Source organism: Engraulis encrasicolus, unplaced genomic scaffold, assembly GCF_034702125.1.
Source record: "Engraulis encrasicolus isolate BLACKSEA-1 unplaced genomic scaffold, IST_EnEncr_1.0 scaffold_67_np1212, whole genome shotgun sequence".
Taxonomy (NCBI): Eukaryota; Metazoa; Chordata; class Actinopteri; order Clupeiformes; family Engraulidae; genus Engraulis; species Engraulis encrasicolus.
In genome coordinates, this window is record NW_026946005.1 from 167,417 (window position 1) to 176,765 (window position 9,349).

At 41.5% G+C, this 9,349-nt stretch overlaps 1 long non-coding RNA gene across 4 annotated transcripts; it reads right to left on the minus strand.

The window, feature by feature from the left end:
* Window positions 1-968: 968 nt before the first annotated feature.
* Window positions 969-5,581, minus strand: LOC134444703 (uncharacterized). Of its 4 annotated transcripts, none has more exons than XR_010034071.1 (6): window positions 5,489-5,581; window positions 4,359-4,419; window positions 4,001-4,132; window positions 3,498-3,807; window positions 2,653-2,729; window positions 969-1,322 (listed from the first exon to the last, which is right to left on the minus strand). It is a non-coding gene; the product is annotated as an uncharacterized LOC134444703 (long non-coding RNA). The 4 variants fall into 4 exon arrangements; XR_010034073.1 differs by lacking the exon at window positions 5,489-5,581 and having other exon boundaries at window positions 3,498-3,559; window positions 3,710-3,807; window positions 4,359-4,873; XR_010034072.1 differs by lacking the exon at window positions 5,489-5,581 and having other exon boundaries at window positions 3,710-3,807; window positions 4,359-4,873.
* Between the last annotated feature and the right edge of the window lie 3,768 nt (window positions 5,582-9,349).

Consider the following 9,349-nt stretch of genomic DNA (forward strand, 5'->3'; position numbering starts at 1 on the left):
CTCAGTCATGGAGGATTACTCCCCCCACCAACCTGGCGGGTCGGGAGTCGAACCGACCTGGCGGGTCGGGAGTCGAACCAGCAACCTCTGGGATGCAAGTCTGACGCCCTAACCGCTCACCCATGACTGCCCACTTAAGTACAGGTTTTGGGAAGTCACTCTTTCCAACATCACATACAGTTGTATTGTATGTACTCTATTGAACTACTGCAGGGATTTCTTGAAAAAACATAAGTCATTCCAAGGAGCATTCACAGCTTTAGTACAGATGTTCCACCAGGTATTAACAGCTACCTGTACAATCCTAGGCCCACAGGTGAAGCACACAAAAGTCATACAACTTCGCAATCTCTTGCTTGATACTGGCAGTGGGTCAGCTGGTTCATTACGGTATATTGGCTATATTTGGAATATGTGGCACTGGACTTTGGAATCCAGGTTGCCCATCACTATCACCATTGTTTTGTATTTTCATGGGCCTGGTGGACCCAGTAGAATTAATCTAAATTTCAACACATTTTCCACAGAGTGATTTTACTGTGCATAGATTTTTTTTTATCACACAGCTGAGGCAATATGTTTTTATTGGGTAGCTTTATGCAGCAAAATGTCCATTTCTATTCAGGGCTGGTCTGGGCGATAAATAGGGCCCGGGCACTTTTGGATTTAAGGGGGCCCCCTCATTATTATTAGTGCCGGAGAACTGACTCACCGGTGGGCCCCGCACCCTCATGGGCCCCTATTTTCAGTAATGTAAAAAATAAAACAATGGGGGCCCACGAGGGTGCGGGGCTCACCGGGAAATGCCCGCCATGCCAGATGGCCAGTCCAGCCCTGTTTCTATTCAAGATTTTGACTATCACCATTATTTTCTATTTTCATGGGGCTGGTGGCCCCGGTAGACTTCATCCAAATTTCAAAATATTTTACACAGTGTTTTTACTGGGTGTAGAACATTTTTACTATAGGGCCAAGGCCATATCTTTTCATAGGGGGCAACTGATGCACCCTAATGGTGGTGCTAAGTATTCATGAAAAAGGTAACATTAGTGAATGGGTAGCATGAATTCTGGAAATAAACAACTAAGAATCTTACACAGTGTACATTTAAAAGCAGTGCAAAAACTGATGAAACAGACGGTTAGAATGAAACAGAAATTTGAAAGTGTACTTCCATTCTGGAAGGTAACAGAGATTAAGAGCATAAACCAAAACAAACACTGCAATGGCCACAGGTACGTTACCAATGTCGTTGAGGACTCTCTGCCGATCACACGCACACGAAGACAATACGTTTCAGCTGGACCGTCCAGATCAACATCCTGGAAAACAGTAAACAAAACCCATGATTGAAGCCGTAAGCGGTATTTGTGGGCGCAAGTTTGGGGCATTTCTGTCCACCCTAACACACCCAGAGATGGGAAATGTAGTATAGTAGTATATTTAGTATAGTTTATGAAAGGTATGAGGAGGATGTTGACTTGTGTGCCCTCACACTGCCTGTTTAGGCAATTGAATGTGAGATCAAACTGATGTTCAATTACCTCTCTTCGTTTTTGGTGTGGCTATGACCCCATTCTGGAGTATGTTTCTCAACAGCATCATTGGTAACTACAGTAAAAACTTTGCTTGCATGCAATTTCCCATTGGCAAAATACCAAGTCGCTAACTAACAACGGTGCTTTTGAGAAACAGGGTCATGATCTTTTCACGAGTGTTGGTGAGAAACTTTACACATACAGTTAAGTATACAGTGTGCAAAATTGTTACAATACATTATATTACACTTAGCTGACGCTTTCATGTATTCAAAGCGACTTACATTTATTACTTTTCAGGGTATTGGTTACAGGCCCTGGCGCAATGTGGGGTTAGGTGCCTTGCCTTAGGCACTTTAGCCATGGATGGAGATGTAGTGACAGGTCAGGGGAGATTCAAACCTGCAACCAATAGATTGAAAAACCAACTCTCTAACCACTAGGCCACGGCTGCCCCACCAGCACAATTATTAGTATTTTGAACATATTGGCCCTTTTAGGCACATTGTCAACCAAAAATTGCATGAGAGAGAAAGATATGTCAAACCCCACCCATCCAATGCAAAAGAGTCTGCTCAAAGTTTGGTCTCCTGAGGGGGAGTTGTCTAAGGTGAAACTATGAGAAAACTATTACCCTACAGCACGATCGTATTCCAGAACTAAAATCTATATTGAGTTTAAGTTTTCTTCTAAGATAACTTCTGCAGCTGCTGCTTCAGTAATGCGGCCTTCGCAATGTGCCACAGCAAGTGCAACACCCTCATGGGTAGATAGAGACCTGCAGAGATCTACAAATCAGAGATGACTGGTGTTGGATTGAACGTGAAATTTGGCAAAGGGTTTGTGATGATGTGAGGGTGCTTTAGCAAAGCTGGAATTGGGCAGATTCGTGTTTGCAAAGAACACATAACTGAGGCCAAGATGGCACATCAATGCAAGAAGGTTTGGTGTGTCCTCCAGCAGTGTCCAGAACGTGGATGATATGCCAGGAGACATGTCAGGTAGCACAGGAGGAGCCCACCAGAGCCCAACAAAATGAGCCTCGCAGGCCACTGATGTGTGCGATCTCCCTAATAACGAAAAAGACAGATCTAGCTGCCGAGTTGCAACATACCACTTTGTCTGGCTCTTCATTCAGGTAGACCGTCAGCTCCTCAGCATGCACTCCCTCTTCACATCAATGTTGTCAGTCTGCGTATGAGGGCCGGTCAATGTATGCCAGGAAACAAACATGCAGGAAAAACATTTTAACCAACAGGAAGAATAAACGCAGTACAGGTACAACCACATTAAATAAAGGACACATCTCATTTATCTAGTAGCGTAGTGTATCGTTGGTACTGGCAGTGAAGTGGTACAATACGTCACTGTTTGATATGGCATGGTGCAGCTCTGACACTTTTCCATTAGCCCCAAGTACTCGGTACCATTTCAGCACTCAGCCCTGGTTCCAAACGTACTGAAGTGATGCCAAAATGTGACGTCTGACCTTAAAAAGGTACACTGTGCAGGAAATTGTGAAAAAAGGTACTGCAACTACGCTGCTAATTGAAACTGGGCTGCCTATTGCCAAATTTGACCTTTTCATGAAAGCTTACCAAGTAATAAACTAATATTTTCTAGTATGGCCCAAATACAGTCATTTCTGCAGCTAAAAATGACTATTTCTGGAAATTCAAAATGGCGGACCATGGAGAAGATCCCCCTTTTCATGCATGAAAATAGCAATTTTTCCGTCATAATGAATACTTAAAATTTGATGGTGGTGGTAAGTATTCATGAAAAAGGTAACATCAGTGAATGGGTAGCATGAATTCTGGAAATAAACAACTAAAACTCGTACACAGTGTACCTTTAATTCCCCTGATCATTTCATGGGAATCGCAAGCCAGACAGACATGAGAATCAAATAAAAAAATAAAATAATAATAAAACAGAGCAGCAACCACATCAACTGACCTGCAAAAGACTGTTATATCATTGCCCAGGACTGCTGTGTGTAAAGCCAGCTGTAGTTAGAACTGAGGTGAAGACAATGAGTTCAAAACTGGCTGAAGGATTGAAATTAGTGGGAGAAATGCAATATGATCCAAGACACCCTACTTCTCCCCATTACATTAGATCTTGAAATTTTAGCATTACTGTGATGCATGGCAGTGTGCATGTTTTACCTGAGTCATGGGCACCAGGATCCTCTGTATCTTCCTTGCATGAGAAGCACCTTTCTTGCTGAAGACCCGGAGCAGTGTTGTTGAAAGACCATCCAGCTCTGAGAAGAAATTCAACAGCAAACCAACTGTCATGATCCTCTTGAACTTGGCACTTAACTTGAAACAGGGCACAAAACACATACCTACAAAATACTTGTAACTTAAGACTTGTGACAAAGGTTACAAAAAGGCCTGATGGTCTTACTAAAATGAGGAAATAAACAAACAAAAAAAAATCAACAATTAACTTACCTCGCACATGTTAAAAAGAGCAAGCCATCTGCGTTTAAAAACTGCAATCGTGGGGGCATCACAAATTACTTCATGCCTTCAATGAGCAAAGGTCTTGGTCAGTTGAGCTGAGGACCCAAACGTCTTGAATTTCTGTTGTGACCAGAAAGACAGATAAACTAATATAGGCGAAGGAGACAGCTATGCAGAGAAAAATGTAAAATAATTACAACAGATTTTACACACACACACACACACACACACACACACACACACACACACACACACACACACACACACACACACACACACACACACACACACACACACACACGAGCTAATAGTCATAGATTAGATACTACACAAGAACTTTCATCACCTTTTTCAGGGGCACCTTGTGAGAGGTAGCTGAGGTGAGGACCCTACAAACATCTTGAATGCTGAGGAATTAATATAGGTGAAAGAGACAGTTATGCAGAGAACAAAAACCCAAATAATAGTAACATATTCTACAAAGAAATTCAGTAAATGATTAATTACAAAAAAATAACAAATTAACAGTATTTATATTTGCAACAATATGCATTTCTACCTCACTCAAGGTACAGTATATATTGAATGTAAATGCACTGGAATATCCTAAAGTGATCATTGATACAAAAAACTTGCTATGTCCTTTTTACACAACAAATGTAGAAGATCGAGTTTGAGGGAATGAGGGACAGAAGGGCGTTTGCATGTGTGTTTCACTAGATACTACTGGGATTTACTTTCAACTATTTCAAAGGTCATAGCCAAATAGGCCTACATACATTGGTAAGTGACCCACGACATGAATCAAACCAGCTGCAAACTGCAGCATCTAGTTCTACACACGACGCACCCATTCAAACGCGCACCCATACACAAGCACACACGGCCCCTTCTGTCTTTTTTCAAACCGAAAAGTTCCACCGGCTAATCAACATTTACTGTGGCCGTACACACACAGTCAGACGGAGCAATACCAAAAATCAGCGGTAACTTTACTTCCCCTGTGTCATTGATGTGTGTAGAGCTACTGATGGTATCTACGACTGTCCTGGATACATTTGAAATCAGACGCACACGGGTCTCGCAACGTCAATGCATAGAACTAATACAACGTTAATGAACCAGCTGTTGTCACCTAGCATAAATTAGCTAGCTGCCCGTTATGGGCTGCCAGGTAGTTTCTTTCGCTATAACTCGCAAAGTAACCGAAAATAATGTCACACATGCAAACATGCATACAGTACAACATGGGTGACAGCTTCCAAACTCCCAACAATAGTTAAAACAAGGAGACTATATCGATACTTAGCCGCTAACCAGTTTGAATTGGTGAGAATTAGCCAGCTAAGCTTACTCTCTTGCTCATAAAACGTATGCCTTGATGCCAAAACTAACGAAACGGGTGATATAAATGTGATTCTAGGAAAGTCATGATAAATGCAAACAGCCCTACAGTGGTTTACTTTTTTGACTTACCCGCCTTCAGAGTGTCCGCGGATATGTATTCAGTCAAAGAACTCGGCAAGCTCATTGTTTCCGGCTGCCACACACAATCCGCACACTACTGCCACCATCTGTTCTGGCGTTGTAAAAGCCATTGGTCATCTTATCCAAAGGAATTAGGTTGTGACAACATTACTGGATTTGGGAAGTCGTTGGTTGGGCATCATGCTAAAGTTACATAACTTAATTATGCCCAATAACAAAACATAATTATTCATGGTAGAAGTGACATGTTTCCCTCTAGTCTAGGCAGAATTTCTGAAAATGTGCTTATTTAAGGTCCTGAAGGCAAATCATGTTAATTTTTGGTATACAACTGATTTAGGGGTATTCAAGGGTGCTGAATCCAAATCTGTTGTATACCGGGCGCAAAAATGTACGGAAATGCCTCAAACGGGCAAAATCCAATATGGCCGCCGACACCAGGTTAAAATCTCGCAATCCCTTTTCTCTTTGACTAAACAAGGTATGAATGTGAAAATAAGACTTATTTTTATGTTTTCATATATGGGGAACCCCATTCTGTCATCAGATTTAAGGTCAGATTTGAAGAAAATGCTTATATAATTGGCTGGCAGCTTTTTTAAAACAGGGAGCCTCATACTGTCAACGATTTTTAGCATTATGATCAAACTTTCAAGATCCACAGAAAATAATATCTGATGTCTTTGTGAACACCAATACTACCAACACTGCACTGAACTGTCTACTTTCACCTGAAAAAAGAAGTTTGTGTCTACCTATTTCCATTCTTTAGTTATTGGCAGTAGAACATGGGATGACACCACCAAAAAAGCACTGTTTTTTGACCCAAAAATGTTACACTTCTCTGTGTCCATATTTTTGCTTCCAGGATAAAGTGTCTTTTTAGTGTTCATGTTTGGTTTACAGCATTTCCATGGGTTTTGAAAGATGCTTAACTCAAATCTGCTGTATACCAGGCTCAAGAAATCCCATAGTACCTCAAAATGAAGGAATCCAATATGACCGCCGTCACCAGAGATATACAGTACATGTCTTTGATTAAACAAGGTCAACTCTTAAATATATTATGCCAGCTATAGGTTTTCATACATGGGGAATTCATTGCTGTGCTCGGGTTTAAGATTTCGATGAAAAGACATGATTTAGACCTGCATTCTGTACATGTTTAAGACTGTTAATAAATTGATCGTTTATATTGGAATATTTCCCCTATTTCAATTTAATTCGGCATTAATTAAATGTATTGGTCTTATATAACATACCATGTTTTCGAATAGGCCCCCGGTAGAGCCCATTACAATACGAACTCTGTCACTGAAAAGACAACACTTACTACTCACATACACTACATTCACTCCCTCATCCCCACCCTGTCGCCACTCTCAATGTAAATAACAATCAAGCATAACATGGCAATGTTCGGACGGACCACACATTGAGAGAGTACATACACACACAAGTGTGGCAGAGAAGACATTCTTATTGGAACAACAATGTACACATACGTACGTATACAGGCGCTTTAATATACACTCAGGCAGATTTCAATTAAATAATTGAGGCATTATACCATGATGAAATGTTTCCATCTCAAACCATCTCCCATGCTCCCATCTTTTCAACCATAAAAGTAAGTGCACACACGAGTCTGCCTAAATAATTGTTTTTATACAACTTTACAATGGAAATCACCGTTTGCCAATTTTATTGATGTGCTCATTCAATCTATGAATAAAGGAGGATTGAGTGGCGAGCTGATGTGTAGAATAGAATAGAATAGATTGGAATAAAATAGAATAGAATAGAATGGTGTTTGTCACTATGCACATGTTCACTGAGATTGAAAGCAACACACTTCAGAGCACACATTAAATTCACAAAACAGTTTAGGTGAGCAGAATATACAATTAATAGTGCCCAAAAAAACATGAACAGAGCAGGGAGTGCATAGGGTGTGTGTGTGTGTGTGTGTGTGTGTGTGTGCGTGTGCGTGTGTGTGTGTGTGTGTGTGTGTGTGTGCGTGTGCGTGTGTGCGTGTGAATATATACACAGAGGACATACTCATGTATTGGTACTCATGTCATACTCATTGGTATCCAAAAGTTATTGCATCGATTGTCTTGCTCAATGTAGATATTACAGTAGCGGTGGCCCACTCTGCAAACACAACCATTTTACATGGCTCGTGTTCATTCTGTATTACGGTACTTCAAACCTCAGTTCAATATGTTGTGCAGTATCAATTAGTCTATTGCAGAACACCAGATGGATGGAAAGAGATCATTGGATTGAGGGATACCAATGAATGGTCATTCTGTGCATGTGTGTGTGAAATGTGGTTATGGCCCTTTGTTGCGTTGTTTGGTCCTTGCTTTGACACACCTGTACCAAGAGGACAGCAAGGCAAGGAGCTGAGGAACGGGTTGGAGGCTGTCCTAGATAATGTTTTAGCTCTGTTGATGCAGCAGGAGGATGAGAGAGGGGCTAAGTTTGTTCCTCCTGTAGGTGTGCCTCCTGAAGGCCGCAATTATCTCTTTGGTTTTCTTTGCATTCAAAGATACAGAAATTATTACCTGTATACCAGACTGCCACCATTTGCTGGCCACAGCAACTTCCATCTGGAGCTACGCCATAGGCATAGAGGTCCAAAAGAGTGGATTTATTTAAAGAAATCTTTACACTTATGACACATTTTGTGTCACATTTGTCTGAGCTGCGCTTTAACTATTCACAGATTCGAAAAGTGACTCATTGGAGCAGCCATTGTTGCTGAAAGAACTGCTTTTTCACTTATTTAACTTCTCACCACTATACATTTTTACTATGTCACATCTCTGAAAAATCAGTGATTGTGGTTTGCGATCAGGGCGAATCCGAAGGATTAGAGGTTATCTGCTGTACGTGATGGAGTGACCAAAGTGCCTGAAGTGTGATGGCTGCCTTGTGGCCATGGGAGGCACACCCATGAGTGAGTTGTAATCATATGTGAGGGACCCAAGTGATAGGTGAAGCTTAGATGATGGAGCACACTGGATGGGAGAAGCACAGTTGTGTGAGGGCCACCATAGGGGTGAAGTGCAAGTAAGGGGAAGGCAGCGTGATATTGACCATCACTAGGGTTATGGGTGTGCTCTGACTGTCCCACTTATGATCCAAGCCCTTTGGAGTAGAAGTCAGAGCCCTAGGTTAACTTATTCTCAATCACCTCTCCTCCTCTCCAGTGATTTTGAAGGAGTTGTTTGCTTAAATGCGACAGCTATGTATGCCCAAGACAAATTTCTCTTAGGACAAATAAAAAGAATCTTGAATCGTGAATTTGCAGCAAGTGAATGACTCCATGTACTCCATGCCTCTTCTTGCAGATCCAGAGGGGGATGAGGCACTCCTTGGGGCAAGCACAAGTTGTGATGTCTTTTCATGCTTTGTGAATGGCAGATACAGGAGTAGTGGGACTAATGCCCCATTCAATGTCATCCATCCCGTTTCAGTGACTGACAGGAGGACAGGGTGGAATAGTATGTGATCCTGCCTCAGTACATTGGCTTGATAATGTGAGGGCACAATATGTCATTGTGTGGCTTCTGATGTAGATAGCAAAGACTCTATGACTAGGACTCATCACTGCAAAACAACTCCATTGCTTTCGCTACATCTGCAGCAAAAGTACAATGTAGTGCATGGTGTTATGTAGGCTAGTGTCTAAACATGTAGTGGCCAAATCACTGAGGAGGAGGAGCTTGATAATGATTGGGAATAGCCTAACTATCAAGAAAGTAAATATTTCACAATGACATCAACCTGTCTTTTGTTCCACCTTTCACCTTTCTACCGTTCAAGGATTCAATCTAA